Raw genomic sequence first — 19,818 nt, 5'->3', positions numbered from 1 at the left:
AGCTAAAGAGTTTATACCCCACAAGTCTAGAGACTTAAAAACTTCAATTCCTACAATTCTTGACATAGTGGAATAATTGAAGAAAGCTTCCACAAATGTATCCATATGGGATATCCTCACCATTCCAAAATAGAAGACTGTTTATGGGAGGCGCTTGGTGAAGTAGAAAAGATTTCAGCCAATCCAATTGTAAATGGATCGCACGCAAAGAGCAACGGACATGAGTCAGGGGACCAATCATGAGCATTGATGGTACTTACTAATGTAAATATCAAAGCTGCTACTAACCGAAAGGAAGGTAAGCTAAAAACCAATCCTTTCTTTTCGACTCTTATCATTAGGGATACGTTACTCCACAACTCCATGATTGATTCCGGTGCTAGCACCAATATTATGCCCAAGCAAATAGCGGAGGTTTTGAATTTGAAATATCAGCCCATGAATAGGGGATTCATGTAGTTGGATGGTAATAGAGTCCAGACTATGGGTGTAATAAAAATCCTTCCACTCACCTTATTCACTTATCCTAGTATCATAGTAACCCAAGAAGTAGAAGTCATTGATATTCCCCCTATTTTCGGCCTTTGTTTGTTGTGATATTTCACTAAAAAGGTTGGGGGATATCTCTCTTTAGATTAGTCTCACCTCATCCTCAGAACTAAGCACAAGGATAAGTTAAAAATATTGACTGAACCTCTTCATTCAGAGCAGATAGCTGATGAAGCTATGAATAATTTTGAAGCTACCCACATATCTATATCGAGAGATGAAATGAGATGTGTAAAATTATTAGAAGATGAAGCAATAACCAAAGACCGATCCCTAAACCAGGAGGTTTTCCTAAATGAATTCATATATGCAGATCCTTATGGGAATTATCACGCCACTGGAATTGGGATGTACGTGATCTTTGGTGAAGACCAAATGATTCCTAAAGTGTCAAAATATCTGCAAGATAGGGAAAAGAAAAAGGAAGACCTGGCCTCTAAGCTCTGGACCTTACACATTTATGGGGAAATATGCAAGGCTGGATCCGAGGTAGGCATTTGCCTAACTTGCCCTTTCAACGAGCAGACTCTAAGGTTTTTCCGCTTCTAATTTGTCTGTTCTAACAATGAGGTAGAGTATGAAGGATTAATTCATGGTTTGAGTTTGGTAGAGCATCTAGGAGTCATACAACTAAGGGTCTTGGGAGATTTAGAGCTAGTGGTTCATTATGTTTGAGGAATATTAGCTACAAAGAATGTCTGCATGTGTTCATATCACCATTGAGTTTGGGATCTAATTGATAGTTTTGGAAATTTTAACATTTAGATAATTCCCTAAAAGGAAAATGAAGTTGTTGATTGAATGACCACCATAGGGTCTCAGTTTGATCCTGCCTTAGAATTGCTAGAAAATGAGCATTTGGTTCGAATGATCGTCAGACTTGCTATAGCAAACAATGATGTATACTAGCAAGTCTTCTAAAGAAATTAACATATAGCCATGTTCATACAACAATATGGTGAATTTTCTGATGATCTACAACCAAAGTTGATGAAGCATACGATGACCAAGTGATCCAATTAAAATCAAATAAGCTTCCAAAAGGATTTATCACTTTGGAAAAAGTTTTCGATTGTGATGACACAAGGAATGAAAAAAAAAAGTTTGCAGTCGATAAAGGAGATTACTCTAAGATTTGGGTTGGAGATGGGTGAAAGCTCAAAGTTGCAAAGAATGTTCCTCAGCATGATCGGGATAGGTTGGTGCATTTATGTTATGAATACATGGGGATGATCGCATGGTCATATGACGAGGTGAAAGGCTACAATCTTGACATAATCCAACATACCATTGATCTTATCAAAGAAGCAAAGCCAATGTGGCAAAAGCAGTGGCCCATCAATCTAAAGACTGAGTCCCTAATGTCATAATAGCTGCAAAAATTAATTGACTCTCAGATCATCTATCCAATTAATTATAGCACTTGGGTTTCTAACCTAGTGCCGATCTGCAAAAAGAATGGAGACATTCTCCTTTGTGTGGATTTCTAGGACCTGAATAGAGTGTCCTTGAAGGACCATTATCCTCTGCCTCCAATGGAGAAGAACCTTCATACAATAGCCAGATCTGAGATGCTCTTTATGCTTGATGGATTCTCTAGATATAATCAAGTCCTTGTCAAACCAGAGGACCAACATAAAACCACATTCACCACTAAATGGGGGATGCTCTCCTATCAAAAGATGCCATTCAGGTTGTCTAATGTCAGTGCTACCTTCCAAAGAGCCATGGATATAGCCTTCTTGAAGCTAATTAACAAGATTATTCTTATTTTACTAGGTGATTTGATGGTTTTTCGAAACATAAAGAAGATCATTTTGATCATTTAGAGCTAGTTTTTCAGAAATACCTAGAGTTCAGTGTTTGTCTGAACCCCAAGAAATGTATCTTTGGAGTACCTCAAGGGAAGTCACGGGGACACGTAGTGTCTAAAGAGGGAGTGTCAATTGATCTAGACCACATAAAAACTATCAAAGAGCTTCCCTTGTTGGTAAACAAGAAAGGTGTCCAATCCTTCTTGGGAAAGATCAATTTTGTCAGCCGATTCGTTTCTAATTTCGCTAGAATGGTAAGACTCATCACTCCTATGCCAGAAAAGGATTTGCATTTCAAATGGACCCTGGAGGCCAAAAAATCTTTTGAAAAGATTAAAGAGGCCATCTCATCTGCCCCTATCTTAGCTAATTCAGATATGCCCAAAGATTTCCTAATGTACGTTTATGCCAGTAATTTTAGTATTGTTGTTGTGTTAACTCAGAAAGATGTAGAACCTAAAGGTGAACACCCAATTGATTTTTATTAAAAAATATTAAAGGATTACAAGGTCAAGTACAACTATTTTGAAAAACAAGCATTCGCCATAGTAAAAGACCTAAAGAAGTCCAAGCATTTCATTACCTGTAATAAGACAACTGTCTACATGGCTCACTCCATGGTCCATGAATACATAATGGAAGGAGAAATTACAAAGAAGAGAGATAATCGGATTAACAAGATCCTTGAATATGACATTGATGTTACACCAACCAAGGTAATTTTAGGGAAGATTCTCTATGAATACATAGCTCAAAAGCCTAAGGCTCCAAAGGTGACATGGGATGAAATGGTGTTGACACATGTGGACCCAGATGAGAGGAGTTAGATCACTGACCAAAAGAAGTTCATGCAAACTGAAGGTTTCCCTCCAGACCTCCCCCTAAGACGTAAATATTTTATAGACTACAAAACAATGGTTACCAGTTGCTTGAAGGAGTCCTATTCAAGAGAAATTTCGATGAAGTTCTACTTTGTTATGTAGAAAAGCAACAGGCCGAGAGGATTCTGCATGAATTCCATAGCGGCCCCATGAGAGGTCATTTCTTAGCTCTGACAACTACAATTAAAATCACCTATGCAAGCTATTATTGGCCATCATTATTTAAATACATGCATACTCTCATCCGGAAATGTAAGGAGTGATAGTTCTATGTTGGGAAATGTAGAAATGTAGTTATGTTGCTCAAGCCTATAGTAGTGGATGAGCCTTTTGCTCAATGGGGGTTAGATCTCATGGGAATGATGAACTTGCTATCCTTCGTTGGCCATAAATGGATCCTCACTGCAACATATTATTTCACACATTGGATGCAGGCAGTTCCACTAAAGAATTCAATTGAAGCTAAGATATTGAGCTTCTTAGAGGAGTTGGTTTCAAGGTTTGGTCTACCAAAGACTATAATATTAGATAATGTCATAGCATTTAAAGGTTCTAGGGTCGCCCAACTCACCCTCAGCCATGGCATTTATCTAAAAAATTCCTCAAACTATTACCCGCAAGGGAATGGTTTAGCTGAATCAACTAACAAAAACTTGATTCGACTCATTAAAAAAATTGGAGTGGGATATAAAAGAGAGTGGAACTGTCATTTGAGGAGTGCACTCTGGGCAGATTGAGTAACTCCCAAACAAGTGCTCAAAAATTCTTCATTTGAGCTCCTGTACAGAAAGGATGTTAATTTCCCAGTCTCATTAGAGATTCCAACCTTGCAGCTTCTAAAACTCCTAGAGTTAGAGGAAAATGTACCCATGGAGATGAGATTGGTGGAACTCCTGGATTTACAAGAAGAAAGAGAAATGACTTTTGAGTCTCTCTAAAATTGCCAACAAATTGTCGAAAAATGGTTTGACAAGAAGAGTTTGGATCCTGGTTTTAAGCACAAGGATCTTGTTTTGAAATACAATGAACGTGGTGCTAATCCAGGACATCAAACAAAGTTTGATAGTTTGTGGGAGGGCCCATTCTACATTTTTGAATGCAAAGGATTTAATGCTTTTGTGTTGGAAAAATCACAAGATGAACTATTGGAGATTCCAGTCAACAAGATCCAGCTTAAACTCTTCAATTAAGCCTTAATTGCTTAGTTTTGTGTAAATATTGTAAATAGTGTGCTCTCTATTTCCCCAAAGAGGCCTTTTTGTCCTAAGTCTAGAATTATTTGAGCCCTTAGAATTTTAAGTGAAAACCTTGAGCCAAACAAAAACAAGTAAGAATTACAAGCACATCTTTGAGAAACAAAAGGTCCATAGTTCACGAAATTAAAATATCATATTATATTATGTAGGTCCCGGAGACAACTGAGAGGGGGGGGGGGTGAATCAGTTGTCTAATAAATTCAAACCAAAAACTTATTAACCAACTTAATGCTTAATACCGGTAAATAAGTTAAGTATGCCGGTAGATAATGTTAACAAAAAATTGTTGTACCGGTAAGAATTAATGCATGAAACATAAGCACAAAGTCATCCACAACACATGACACAAATATTTGTACGTGGAAACCCTATAAGGGGAAAAACCATGATGGGAAACCTTACCCACAATCAGATGATACTACTGCAGATAGTAAGTGTACAAAGAGGGGTCCGCACATGCAGAAAGGCCAACAGCCTAGAGCTCACTGCTCAATCACAAATGGGAGTCACACTGACTACAGTTGGATGGTTAAATCCAATGAGAATGTACTGCACAAAAATAGCATCTTCATATGCTGGATTCAGTACCGGTGTAATGCTGATATGCTTCTACAAAAACCTAACTTCACCTTCAAATGATGTCTTCATGTATATCCCTACTTGATCTCGCATATACCCTTCCTTAAATATTTTTCGCATTCCACACTTGATCTTACAAATAAGATCTTACATTTATACCATACCCTAAGACCAATTTTAGTAGGTCGGCTCTACAAGATATTACAATAAAAACATTTTACAAACAATACAATATTTGATGCAATAACCAATTGAACATGTCGGCTTAATGCATTTACAACAATAATAAATCATCTCCATAGCGTGCCATGCTGAATTGGAAAAGATAAGCCTACTGGTGTAACCCTAGATAACCTGGACCTATTTGCTGGTAAAAGAAAATATGCAAATGAGAATATACCAATGATTATTACTTCAAAGTAAAGTGTCCACATGATGTCTTCGACATTACCAGGTGTCTTCCATGTCAATTCCAGTATCGATGAACATTATATCCTACCGGTTAACCATATACCGGTAACTGTTTGCCGGTGAATGTTGCTGGATCTCCAAAGTAGGTGTATTTAGTAGGTGTTGACATCAATGACAAAACCATACCAAAATACCAACATATTATGTACTATTATCTTTACATAACTATAAGAAAAAGGGGCTCTTAGGCCATTTCTTAGTATTTTATGGAAAGAAAAAGAGATAACAACAGACAATGACATTTCTCAGTCATCGTCATCCTTCTCTTCCTCATACTCTTTTATTTCAGTTTCACCCTCACATAGTCAGAGTCTAAATCAGATAGAAGTGCAACTATTATTAGCTGGGGAGGCTCGTCAGGAGTCAAAATTATCAGGAATATATAGTCTCGAAAGTCAAAATACCAAGCCGTGCCCTCCGAGGGTACCAAGAGGTGTAAGCGAAGCAAGAAATCAACTTCACATTCAACATGATAGCAGTGCTGAGATAGCGTCATAGTTTTGAAGGTAGAGACAAATGGGTGTCACTGAACCCTTTCATTGAGATCAATAAAGCATCTCAAGTTTGAGGCCATGGGAACTCCCACAAGTAACACAACAAAACTGATCACTTCATCCAGCTTGCCTAAGAATGTTTTAGGGAAGATCACCTCAGTAAGATGGGTGACGAGTTTTCAATCTATGCTAATGTCTAACAAGGAAGCTACAAAGCGTGAGAATTGACATGATACCTATCTTCCGCTCCAATAAATTCTTCCCCTAAGACCCACTTTCTAGCAGCAATGAACACAGGACTAGCCCTCCCAATCATGTGTTGAAGGTGCTTGTATGAGATTTTTCCTAGAAAAGATACTTGCGACCTATTGTTGACTAGCCTAACGAGAGTGTCATGCTCCTAGTATGTCGTAAACAAAGCCAAATGTTAAGACAACGATGAGTATGCATCATGGTCATATTTATAGACATGACAAGACTTCAAGCCATAAAGGGAAAGCCAAGGTTACATAAATTTGTGGAAGTTGAGACCTTGCATGAATTCATTTCACAACAAGTAAAAAATATGAAGCTAGATTGTAATTGAGATGTTCATGTTTTAGGAGAGTGTGCAAGGTATGGGAGTGTACCATGCATCCTATTGTATGTACTTTTCAAAATCAAGGTAAATCATCGCTAACTTTTGGCTTGCCTCGATATAGTTGACCATATTAATTGCAATAAATAAAGGGGCACATGTTTCAAGATAATAGTCTGAATGTTTGAAATGGTGATGTAAGTTGGAGAGTGGCTTGTCAATACAGTCGAGGTGGCAATTAATACAATGTCCCATAAATTTAATTCCGCACATGAAAGACATAGGTGGTGCATGTACAAAGCAAAACACATAATTAACATGCTATTGAGCATGAAAATTGAGGCATGGAGCGTGTTAGAGAAGAAAAGATTTAAGGGTAGCATGCCACATTTTTTTCTCTAAAGAATTATATCCTAGTACCAGAGAGAATTTGAAAAGCACAAAGCAGAAGAAAATTGACTTGCAAAAATGGATGTTCTAGCTGAGAAGTTGGGTTCCTTAGAGCTTGAATCTTGAGTCAATGTTTTTGGGGATTTTTCCTATGCTTCTCACCCCATGCCTCCGAAACCCTCTTACCCAAGAACTTTGTCAAAGCCAAAAGGTATGGCTAAAAAGCCCACTCTAGTTTTAGACAAATATGAAGAAGTTATTAATCCCAAATTATAGAAGCAACCCAAGGGTATTCGAGAGGCCACCTATGCTAGGATGCTCAATCATAAAGGAGATTAGAAGTCCATGATGGTCAAGGTCTAGAATTGCGGTCTTCGACAGTATGTCATCCCGATGGTTCCTCGTTGTCTTGAATTCATTGAGGCATGCTCATGATTTTGTAGTCCAGACCCCCTTGCTATTTAGGGCTCATCGCTAAGACTAGATATAAGTGTAGAATCTATCTGGGACATGTTGTGAATTCCTTTGCTTACCAATCAAACAAAAGTTTTCTGTAGGGAAACACTAGAAAATTACTGAAGATGGAGGAAAGATGATTTAAGTTTATGTTGTAGTGCAATGGATAGGAAGCTTTCTCAACTTCCAAAATTCCCATTGGCACTCAGTAATTTGAAGCAAGATGACTTTAAAGAGGTCACCTCAATGTTGGCTTATGTATGTGGCCTTGATAATCACCTACACATCCATAGCTTCCAAATGGGTGTGCTCTTCAAGCATAAAGAAGCTTTCTAATATGACTTTGTCGAAGACATTGCCCAAGTAATAATAGAGCAACTAACTGATTTCCAGACACATTATAGATTCAAGCACACTTCTTTTCTAGTTCACATGTTCCTACATCAAAACAAGGAGTTTTTCAGTCAATACATGGAATTATCAGTTTTTGAGGAACATAATAGGTAGAAGCCTGTAACTACATGGACTCCCATACTATTTGCCACACATGATGCATACTTTTTTCTTATTGCTTCCTGACCCCTGCCATGCCAGATTTGATAGAGGAGGCCCCAAGTTCTTTTACTCACTTCATGCAACAACAAATTAGCTAGATGTCTACATGTAGCCCCCGTTGTGACTGGTTTCTGGGCAAAGATTTTTCTTTCGTCAAAGTACATGGTTTTGCAGAAGAGCCTTTTTGCCTCCCTACTTGTGTAATTGATCGCACACTGGCCTTAGAGGTCTTTAGGAAGTTAGTTGTAATTGAAAATTCTATAGGCTTAGGCAAGCATGATGTCACCATCACCCAGGACTGTAAGATTATAGGACCTATTATTATGGTGAATAGACTCCCAGTTGAAGGAGTGCTCACTTAAAAATTGGTGCAATTGGGTCTTGTTGTTATCGATGAACCATGGAGCTATGACTCAGATGGTTGTTTAGCAAAGAGAAATAATCCTATAGCATATGTGTAGCACAAATCCTAGCAAGCCTGGATTAACCCTTTGAGAGATGATCCCTGGTTGTATGTAGACTTGGATGTTATTCCCAACAAGGAGCAACCACAATGGTTAAAGTTTTACACCCCAACAACAAAAGTGAATCTGGTTTAACCAATTCCTATCAATTTACTTTAGAATCGAGATGATGATAATTGGCTACAAGGGAAGAGGTTAGCTTTTGGATGTACCGACAAGAGGTTCAATAGTTCTGATTTTTGATAGGAAACTATCCTTTAGATGAAAACTTAAAGGAGTGGGAGAAGTACAATATAAATGTAGGGGATGACTTTGAATCTCCTTCGGGTGGCACTAACCCTCAAGAATCAGCCCCACAACAAGATATTCAGTAGTAGACCGGTAAAAGGAAGGAGGTTGAGTTAGATTTGAATTACCAAGTGGCCATATCATTCGTCACTACCGAGCCTATTAGAAAACCCTATTCCTAGTTTTCAATCAAAAGGACTAGTGATCTATGTGTGAGATTGTCTCCTCCGAGGAAGAAACTGATGAATACTAAGAAGGGGGGGGTGAGTTAGTATACCAAAAAATGTTGCACTTAAACACTTAAATAGTCTAGAGGTAAATTGATAAAACAATTTAACAGACAAACCGGTTATCACACATGCAAACCAAAATGCAAATAAAGCATTCACCCACAGAAGCACTACAACCATAACACAAGATATTTGATGTGGAAATCCAAATGGGAAAAACCACGGTGAGATGAAACTCACAAGTCACTATCTACAGAATAGAACCCAGATTGGTTAAGGTTAGACCGGTTAAGGTCTTACAATGTTCTTTACTAAAACAGATCCTGTTAGGAATCTCAATCTCCGTTAGGAGATAAGTCCGATCAAGGACTACCTTGCTAGAGGATTTTAGATTCACAAAGGTGAACCACCTTGTTAGAGGATTTTACAAAGGCTACTCTGAGCCTACCTGGTTAAGGGCTACAGACTTGTCAAAGAGGTGATTAATCAACAAGTGTGTGATCTATTAAATAGCACAGATTGCTTGGTTAGATCTAGTATAGCTCATAGCTAATTCATTCTAGCATTACTTTAGTCTTCTCTATCTCTCACTTTGTTACACCTCACAAGACTTGATCTTCTCAGATAAGATCACTCTTACAAAAACTCATCAACCACCTTCAACCCTAGCAGTAACAAAAACTTTTAATAACTCTCACTTAAAACCCTAGACATGAAGTCCTTATGAAGGAATCTGATTTGATGTCGGTCCAATAGGATTACATTTCAATTTCCTAGGTTCAATGAATCTAGACATATTCAGTAACATGACACAAAAAGCACTGCCAGTGTGTCGGCACTGTCAAACAATCGGTGGATGGTAACTCATCACAAAGTATTACCAGTTCATACAAAATACCAGTTGTCAGTTTGTCAAAAATTAAGACTGGTAAGAATGTGTTATTCCGCTTTGATCCCTCATACCGCTTGAGATCCACGAACCGCTTGGGGTCGATATGCTGCTTCAGACCGGGAAACACATTCTGCAAAATCACCAATAGTCTAAAGGCTAGAATACAACATACCAGTTGGAACAGATACCGGTTGAGCTCTAACTCATACATATAAAGGAGATCTCAATGCAAGTGTGTGTCCATCAATGACAATACACTATCCCTTTAACAATACAATGTATAGCAATTTTGCATATAGAGCATAAACATTGAGATATCAGAGCATATATCAAAGCATATAGAAAAATTTTGAATCCAGATACTTCTCCCCTATACTTCTCCAAAATAGAGTACTTCTCCCCCTTTGCCAACAATGACAAAGTACCGCTGAACAACCCTGTTTCCATTTGATATTAAAATAATAAAATTTTATGACAACAAGGAATAATACTTGTCAAAAATAGATTTATAGTCCTGCAAGAATTGTTTCATCGATAGAGACCAGGACTCAAGTAGGGAGGTGGCTACTTCTTTCTTTGTTTGCATTTGGGAGACCTTTTCTTCCATGGCATCAATTGTGCTCATCTCCTGTGTAACTGTCAAGGCATCCAGGTTTAGATAACACTTCTGAAGAATTTGCAGACGTGGGAGTAGAACCAGTTGTAGCTCCTGCAAATCTCTAGACCGTGTGCTAATCTCTTGCTCCATTTTGGCTGACTGGATGTGAAACCAGTGAACGATTTGCCCATAAGTTGCAAAGGAATCATAAGGCGAATTGAATGTGCTCATGTAGGACTATAAGTCTATTTGAAACTTTTTCTTCTGAGCTAGCACATCATCATAGAACAGATGGGGTTGACATATTTTGCTAAGTAGCAGATTTCCCTCATCCAAAGCGTCCCTTATATCCTTTTGGTCTTTTTGCAGTTTAGACTGGAGCTCATTCAACTTCTTCACCAGAGCAATGCTAAGAGATTTTTGATGCTCTTTCTTGACATTTGCCTCACCTGCCTCTTCTAGGCTCTGCACTTGATCATCCACTACTGTACATAGGAGCTTAAGTTTAGCTGGTGATGATTCAGTGTTGGGAAGATTTGTACCGGGTATCAAACCGGTAAGTGTGTCCATAGTCGCTTGAATTATATCATTCTCCTTCTTCCTTCGTATGTTTTCAACCCTTTCTTGGGCAACTTTGATGCTCTGCATTAGCTCTGTTTCACTTGCAGACTGGAGGTCGATAGGACAGGTGAGGTCAGCTGGTTGGGCTTGACTCCCAGTTGCCTTCAGAGTCTCCATCTGTGTGCTCTTCTCCGCTTCTCTTGCCTTGTCCTCTTCCACTTTCTTTTTCTCCGCTTCTCTCCTTTTCTCTGCTTCCTTATCTTCTTCTTCCTTCTTCTTTTTCTCTGCTTCCTTTTCATGTTCCTTGTCTTCCTCTTCTTTCTTCTTCTTCTCAGCTTCCTTCATCTTCTCCTCTTCTTTCTCTTACTCTTCCTTCTTCTTCTCCTCTTCTTTCTGCTTCTTATCTTCCTTATCTTCCTCTTCTTTCTTTTTCCTCTCATCTTCTTGCTTCTTCTTCTCTTCATCTTTTCTTTTCTCCTCTTCCTCTTTTCTCTTCTCTTCATCTTTTCACTTTTCCTCATCTTCATCCCTTTTCTTCTTCTCTGCTTATTCCTTAGTCGCTTCCTGTCTGTCCTCGACTTGCTTATTACCCTGTTCAGCCTATTGCTCCTATCTTGTTCCCTCAGAAGGTATGTCTTGAGTAACATCTTCTACGTCCAGAGCATCGACATCAATAGTGTCGACCAGTTCAACAACTGGGTTTCCTTCATCAGCAAAAACTTCATCCGGTTGGGATGTAACCGGTTCTTTTTCAGCTTTTTGGTTGGCTATATGCGCTTTGTGAGACTAGATAGCATGAGCCATATACTGATGAGTGTCTTTTTCGACAACATCAACTTTACCTTCTAACACCCAGAGTCTTCTTCTTCTTGTGAAGAAGAGTCCTTTATTTTGGTCCAAAACATCAAATAGTTCTGAGTTTGATAGGTCGGGAAAGTACTGTGCAAAGACTTTCTCTCTAATCTCCTGTTCCTTTTCTATGACAAAGCACCATTTATTATCTAATGCCTTATACAAAGAATCTGGTGTTTGAGATTTAATCTCTAATGGCGACCGGTAATTTGTACACAAATAATTAATAATCTCTTGTAGTACTTCTTCTTTCTCCTCATCACTAAAATCATCATAGAATTCTACTAAATCATGTAATAATTTTCTCCTAATATTCTTTATTGTTCTTTGACAATGTGTCAAAGGTTTGTAGGAGGAGATATCAATATTTACCGGTGCAGATGCTGCCGATTCATTCTTTATTTTTTTCTTGTCTGTCTCACCTTCTTTGGCTGCTCCTCAGACATGGTCTCTTCAGAGTCCAATGTATTGCTCTTTGTCTTCCGTTTCCTTTCAAAGACTTTAGCTGATGCCACTTCTGGTTTCTTCTTGGCTGGTGCCTGCTTGGTCACTTTTGGAGTTGCAGTAGTAACCGGTGTTGATGCTGCATGCACTGCCTTTGCCTTCTTCATTGTAGGCTCTTTTCCTTTCTTTGTAGAGGGTTCCTCGACCCGTGTAACCCTTCCCAGATAGGTTCCGGTCCTCTTTTCCTTAGGATCAAGAGGTGAGGCAATAAGGGTAGAGACATACCCTTCCAACATATCGTACATCACCTCATAGCCTATTGGCTCTACTTCTTCCATTCTAGGCTCAACAGCCTCCATTGTGCATTTATCCACCTCGATGGTGAAACAGATGTCATCTTCATATTTCTTGACGATATCACCTGAAATCCTCATCCTTTGGCTCATTTTCCATTTGAACTCATCAAAATACTTGTTCAGAACATCAGGGTAACTGGTTCCAATTGCTTGAATGCTCTCCTTGATTTGCTTGGTTACAAGCTGGTCAAGAGACCACTAGACATCTCCTACTCCTAGAAAGTATCCTTGAAAGTAAAAGAACAACCCAAACAGTAGTTGTTCGAATTTGAACCTTTGTGCATTATTCTGTTTGATCGACTTCAGATTTGGTAGGAGTTGCCTCTGTATACTAGTGCACAGGTCAAATGATGTGTCCTCCTTAATCATTTGGTAAGTGGCATTTACTGCTGCAACAGATACAGAGTTAATTCTGCTAGCAGAGAATGTCCAGTAGCTTATCACCATGCAGGCATACTTAACCAGATCATCCTTGATAGAATTTAAAGTCATGCCTAGTGAGTCGCTCACTAAACTGGTGAGCTTGGACATTTCAGACTTGCTAACTGTCCTTAGGGCTGGTACTTCCCCCGTATTGCAGAAACCGGTGACTACTTGAATTTCCTATGGCGTGATATCATGTGTCCTCTCCAGGTACATCTTGTCACCGTGGACTCTGCTCAAAATGATCCTTATATGATCCTCTATAAAATCTTCTAGGAAATAAATAGCATTGTGGATTTTCTTCCTCTCCAAAATATTATACTCTGGTTTGATTTTCTTATCCTTGCCACAAAACAAACCTAACTAGGAGTGAATAGCTAGAGACCCTAGGTCTTCAATCTTGTAGTCTATGTAGTCAGAAATTCCCTCTTCTACTATCACACTAGCTGGTACTTGTGATAGGGCATTATACTTGGATTTTCATTGAATAAAACTTTCAGACTCAATAGATGCACTAGAACTGGTATGAGATGCGGAAGCCATGATAGAAACTTTAAGAACTTAGAGAAATACCTTTTAAAACACGTGAATTTAGGGCTTTCTGATTCTCCTTCACTCCACACTCCGTCGGTTGTTGAATCATCGCTTTGTGTTCTCCACTTGACCATTTGCAGTTTAAATTTGAATCTCCTTCGCGGTTTCTCAATTTCTCAAAATCTCAGCTCAAATCGCCTTTTTGTCGCTCTGCTCTTTGAAAAACTTTTCTTCACTCAAAAACAGATAGTGAGAAATGATTTGAAAAATGTTTTTAAACATATCTCTCACCTACCGCCATTAATGCTCCTCTATTAGGGCGTAAACCCTAATTTGCCTTTTCACCATTTTCGATCTTCTACCAAACAACAGATATCACATACCGGTTAAGGTCTTTTATCGGTGTAAACCAGGGGTTCGAAACATTTTGCCGTTTGCTCCCCCTAAGCCTTTTGAAGCTTAGTTTTTTGGTTCTGATATTTCCACACTAGGTGCAGAAACTGACTCCTCTTTCAACATTGTTGGTTTCTTCCTCCAGGTTTTGTTCATGTCCACTTGAACTATTTCAACATCAATTTCTCCTTCCAGAATGACTGGTATATCATCAGATATACTCTTTCTGCTTCTGCAGAATCTTGCCGCATGACCCAGTTTGTTGCAATGATAGCAAATCATTCTAGGTGCTCTCCAAGGTCCATTGTTCATGTTTCCATTCTTCCTTCTGCATGTAGTAGGAGTGTGACCATGACCATGACAAATCCAATAGTTTTCTCTCCATCTGGTTGCCAGTTGATAGCCACTATTACCTGACTGATGGTTATAAGCATTAAATTGGTTGGGGTTCAGGTTCACAAAAGATTCTGGACCAGCTCCTTGGGTCCTCTGAGGATATCGTCTAGTGTTGTTCATGATTGACCTGCATTCAGATGCTCTATGCCCAAACTTGTTGCATGCATAACAATGACCATTGAACTTATTGGATCTAGGTACATTGTTGATAAAGTAAGGAAAATTATTGTAGGCTTTGGTCCTACATACATTGGCAGTGTGTCCTTCTTTAAGACAGTTAAAGCAAACAGGTTTGAATTTTTGCTTACCTTTTCCTTTGAATGTTGGTTGCTTCTTTGATGGTTCAGCATTTGTTCCCGAGGATTCTCCTTCCTCATGTCTAGAGAAATCAAGTCCATTGGTATTCCTTACTGGTCTAGATGACTCAAGCTTTTGCTCTAGCTTAACAGTGCTCTTGTTAAACTTAGCAAGTATTTCCTTTGACTCAGAGAGTTCTTTGGAAATAGCAGCATTTGACTCCATTAGGCTTGCATTCTCAGAGATGGCTATGTTCAGTTCACTTTGTACTCCTTCTTTTTCCAATCTACTCTCATGAAGATGAGTAGTCAGTGCACTGATCTCTTGTTTCAGCTTGGAGATGTCATGATCTTTGTCCTTCACTAGATCCGCAACTTTCCTCCAGTTCTCAAGCTCTTGACTAAACTGGATAGTTAGTCCTTCCAACTCCTTTCTCAGATTGGAGTTTGAATCATTCAACTTATTTACTTCTACAATTAGGGCTTCCATGTCTGCTTCATCTAAAGAACTATTTTCAGATAGCTCCATCAGCTTTTCAGCATGTTCTCTCCTTTTTGCCTGAGAGACTTTGTATTTAGCCATAAGTTCATCATAGGCTTGCTTAGACTAATTGGGCCGGTGAGTAAATTCCCTCATAGAGTATTCCCCCATATCTATTTCCAAGTGGTTAAAATTATAGAAAGATAGGCTCTGATACCAATTGATGAATACTAAGAGGGGGGGGGTGAATTAGTATACCAAAAAACACTGCACTTAAACACTTAAACAGTCTAGAGGTAAACCGGTAAAATAGTTTAGCAGACAAACCGGTTATCACACATGCAAACTAAAATGCAAATAAAGCATTCACCCACAGAAGCACTACAACCATAACACAAGATATTTGATGTGGAAACCTAAATGGGAAAAACCACGGTGAGATGAAACTCACAAGTCACTATCTACAGAATTGAACCCAGACCAATTAAGGTCTTACAATGTTCTTTACCAGAACAGATCCTGTTAGGAGATAAGTCTGATCAAGGACTACCTTGCTAGAGGATTTTAAATTCACAGAGGTGAACCACCTTGTTAGAGGATTTTACAAAGGCTACTCTGAGCCTACTCGGTTAAGGGCTACAGACTTGTCAAAGAGGTGATTAATCAACAAGTGTGTGATCTATCAAATATCACAGATTGCTTGGTTAGATCCAGTATAGCTCATAGCTAATGCATTCCAGCATTACTTCAGTCTTCTCTATCTCTCACTTTGTTACACCTCACAAGACTTGATCTTCTCAGATAAGATCACTCTTACAAAAACTCATCAACCACCTTAAACCCTAGAAGCAACAAAAACTTTCAATAACTCTCACTTAAAACCCTAGACATGATGTCCTTATGAAGGAATCTGATTTCATGTCGGTCCAATAGGATTACATTTCAATTTCCTAGGTTCAATGAATCTAGACATATTCAGTAACATGACACAAAAAGCACCGCCAGTGTGTTGGCACCATCAAACAATTGGTGGATGGTAACTCATCACAAAATACCAGTTGGTAACTCATCATAGAGTATTACTAGTTCATACAAAATACCAGTTGCCGGTTTGTCAAAAATGAAGACTCGTAAGAATGTGTTATGCCGCTTTGATCCCTCATACCGCTTGAGATGCATGAACCGCTTGGGGTCGATATGCCACTTCAGACCGAGAAACACATTCTGCAAAATCACCAATAGTCTAAAGGCTAGAATACAACATACCGGTTGGAACAGATACCGGTTGAGCTCTAACTCACACATATAAAGGAGATCTCAATGCAAGTGTGTGTCCATCAATGACAATCACAACATAAACATAAAAAATGCCAACAAAAACAAACATTAGTAGAAGTTTCAGAGAGAACCCAAACCCAAGTACCCGTTGCAGCCTAGGTTTCAATAACAACATCTTCGGCTCTGTTACTATTTTCTCCCCCTCTTCTTTCTTCTCAATCTTTGGTTGCTTCCGCTATTAGCATTCCTCTAGTTTCACTTGATGCTACTATTTCACCCTCTTCAGTTATATCTTCCATAGCTACGTTGCAATCTGAGTTATCCGATGCATCTACTAGTTTTCCTATGGCATCCCTATATGATATTTCCCAATCCTCAGGAACCCCTTTTTAATTTGTGCTTGCTTTTTCAGTTGCATGAATGTTAGGATTTGCAACTCCCCTGTCTCCTGCATTTTCAAGCACTAGTCTATTTTCATCCCATCCTACTAGCTCTATGCTTGATATTCTTCCTTTCTCTCCTACTACTCTTCCCCAGCCAATCCCCATGCAACTGAGAGATCCTATAGTATCAATACCTTTTTCTCTTTCACCTATCACTCCCTTCACAAGGCAAGTGATTCCTTCTCCCTCAGATTTAATATAGAAAATGAATTCCTCTAAATTGGCTGAAGTTTAGAGGGCTGCAAAGCGAAAAGAGAAATATTTTTTAAAGCCTGTCCAACCGAGTATTCAGACACACTTCAATTAAGAGAGCCAAAACATAATGTTCGTGGCTATGTTTCTTAACATGATCAAACCATAGGGAGAAATGTAGCCAATGGACTATTTGTTGCATGTCGTCGTTATAGATTTGAAACAAGCTCACCCACAAGATAAAGTAGAGATAATGGAGGAGATGCAAAAGGTTGTGTCATCTGATTTCCTCAAAAGGAGCAGGTTCTTGGAGAATCTCACAGAGGAATTGAGTCATGTCAAAGCTATGGTCGACCATTTGAAAGAGAGGAGAAAGATAAGAATGCTGAGATGTCTCACCTTCGAGCTAATGTTCAGAAGGAGAGGGTTGCAAGGGAGAAGCTACAAAGTGCTTTAAACATTATGACACCTCAGCTATAGGTTGAGAAAGTAGAAAATAATTAATTGAACAAGAAGTTCCATGATAAAGAATAAGAGTTCCTCCAACTCCAAGTAGACACCCTGGGCATAACTTAGATCCAAATCCACTTGCAGGATGTGGTTTGGGATAAATATAGACTTTTCTAGGATCTGAGTCAAACAAAGGCACTCCTTTCTAAGGAGAAAGAGGAATGAGAGCGGGCAGAGAAAGAATGGTAGAGAAGGTAAGCCCAATTAGATAAAGAACTCTAGAATCTAAAGTAGGTCTTGGAGAGTGAATGCAATGACATGATCCAAATGCAAGGCAAGTTCCAGGACAAGAGTATAAGAGTCATTGCATTGGAACATGAAGCGTCCATGGTAGAGTGAAAGGTTAGAGAATTGTATGTAGATATCTGGGAAAAGGAGGAAGAAATTGATCTCTTATTAAAACCTAATGATGTTCCTCCTGCTGCTCCTATATATTTTATCCCTTTCATCCAAGAGTTGTATGTTTCACATTGGGAAAAAGTGAAAGAATTCTGCCCTATTTTGTAGCCATCCCTAAAATTCCTAGTTGATGAACAATCTTTATGTTCCGAAGTGGGTAGTATCATTAATGAAGTCACCCAGTCTACCGCACCCAAGATCTCTGATGCCCAAAACCTGATCAAGTGGTTGTGTACCACTTCTAAGGAGGGATTGACAACTGCAATGGTGAATGATCATAAGCAACTGGTTATAAAGGCTAATAATTTCATAAGTCACCACAAAGAAGCAACGCAGGCCGCGTCCACTTTAAGCTCACTCAAATCCTTGATATCACATATCAAGGAATATTTTGAACATTTTGTAAGTCTCGGCTTACCCTCTCCTTTACCTCCTAATGGTCTAGTTTTGAAAGTTGAGCAGATCTTGAACTTGATTGAGCAGTGACAACAAGAGCAAAATTTCCTCCAAGATCTAAGTGTTCCCCTATTGCCATTGAGGTCGAAGAGTTTTTGCATCCTTTGGCTCATCTCTATACTCTGCTCGAATTGGGTCCCTTTATAGCAAGTCCTTGACTGGCTTTGCCCTACATATGCATAAATCTAGTCTGAAACTAGAAACTTTGGGTATCGACACCATACAAGAAGGATTATCCCAGAATTTGCCAAAAGTTGTGTACTTTATTTTTTCCATGCCATGTTTTGAAAAGGTTGGATTGCACCCACCACATGTTGGCACAATGCACATTCCTAGTACCCCTTTCTTTGCTTTATTTATTAAGCCACACACTCCTGACACATGGTGTTTTATTTTGTGGCATTTTGTTTTGCAAAACCAAAGGGGATGGGCCCACAATTTTCTAAGGAGGACATCGCGATATGTGGAAAATCCTAGGGAAGTGTTGAGGTCACAGTTTGCAGAGCCCAACCCTCTTTCCATCTTGTTGCCACATTTCTTGGACATAGTAGTGGCCCAAAGGGTTTCTCATTTTCAGTTGCAAGTGAAGCGCTAGGGGCCTTTTTGATCTGAATAAATGAACAATAGATGCAGTTTTTCTAGAAGTCAAGAGTGGTTTCATTCGCAAGTTTTGGATGTTGCCATAGATGCAGAGGAAGTTCCAGTGGTAGATTTGGAGGATAATTTTCTATTTTCCCAACTCTAGGTTGTTAGGTCTTGGTCTATAAGAATAGCGATTTTTATTTTGCAAAAGGTTCAAAAATTTTATTTGAGAAAAGAAATGGACAAGTATACTAGATAGGAATCTGGCCTTTAATCTGTGATTGTATTTCTGAAGAAAGGATAATCAAATTATGTATGTGGCCTCTATAATTGTTTTTGTTTAGTGTCCATTGATAGTTTTCTGTGCATCTTTGAAATTGCGACATAACTTCATAAATATATACTTAATACTCTACCAATTAAACTATGTTTTTACACTTGTTATCTGGTGGATGCATGGTGTATATTGCTTTATGTTAAAAGAAATTTTTTATTATATCTTGATCATTGTTCTGGGCATGTAGATTGTTGAATAGGCCTTAGAATGACATGTATGTGAATCTCTTTGTGCTTCTTACTGCATCAAAATAGATTCAGCATATCGCTTTAGAATAGTTTTACTTTTAAAGTTTATTTCTTCCTCTTTTATCCCCCAAATGAATGAAGCGCCGACTTCTAAAATCTCAGAGGTTACTCAGTGAAAAAACACAGGTGACCCATTGTTGAGT

General features: G+C 38.7%; 1 pseudogene; it reads left to right on the top strand.

Annotated features, from left to right (window-relative positions):
• The window catches only part of LOC131027787 (probable nucleoredoxin 1-1), a 166,272-nt pseudogene that overhangs the window by 94,699 nt on the left and 51,755 nt on the right, over positions 1 to 19,818 (top strand).

This window comes from Cryptomeria japonica, chromosome 4, assembly GCF_030272615.1.
Source record: "Cryptomeria japonica chromosome 4, Sugi_1.0, whole genome shotgun sequence".
Lineage (NCBI taxonomy): Eukaryota > Viridiplantae > Streptophyta > Pinopsida > Cupressales > Cupressaceae > Cryptomeria > Cryptomeria japonica.
The sequence above is the reverse complement of the archived record's forward strand: the minus strand, read 5'-3'. Positions and strand labels throughout refer to the sequence as shown.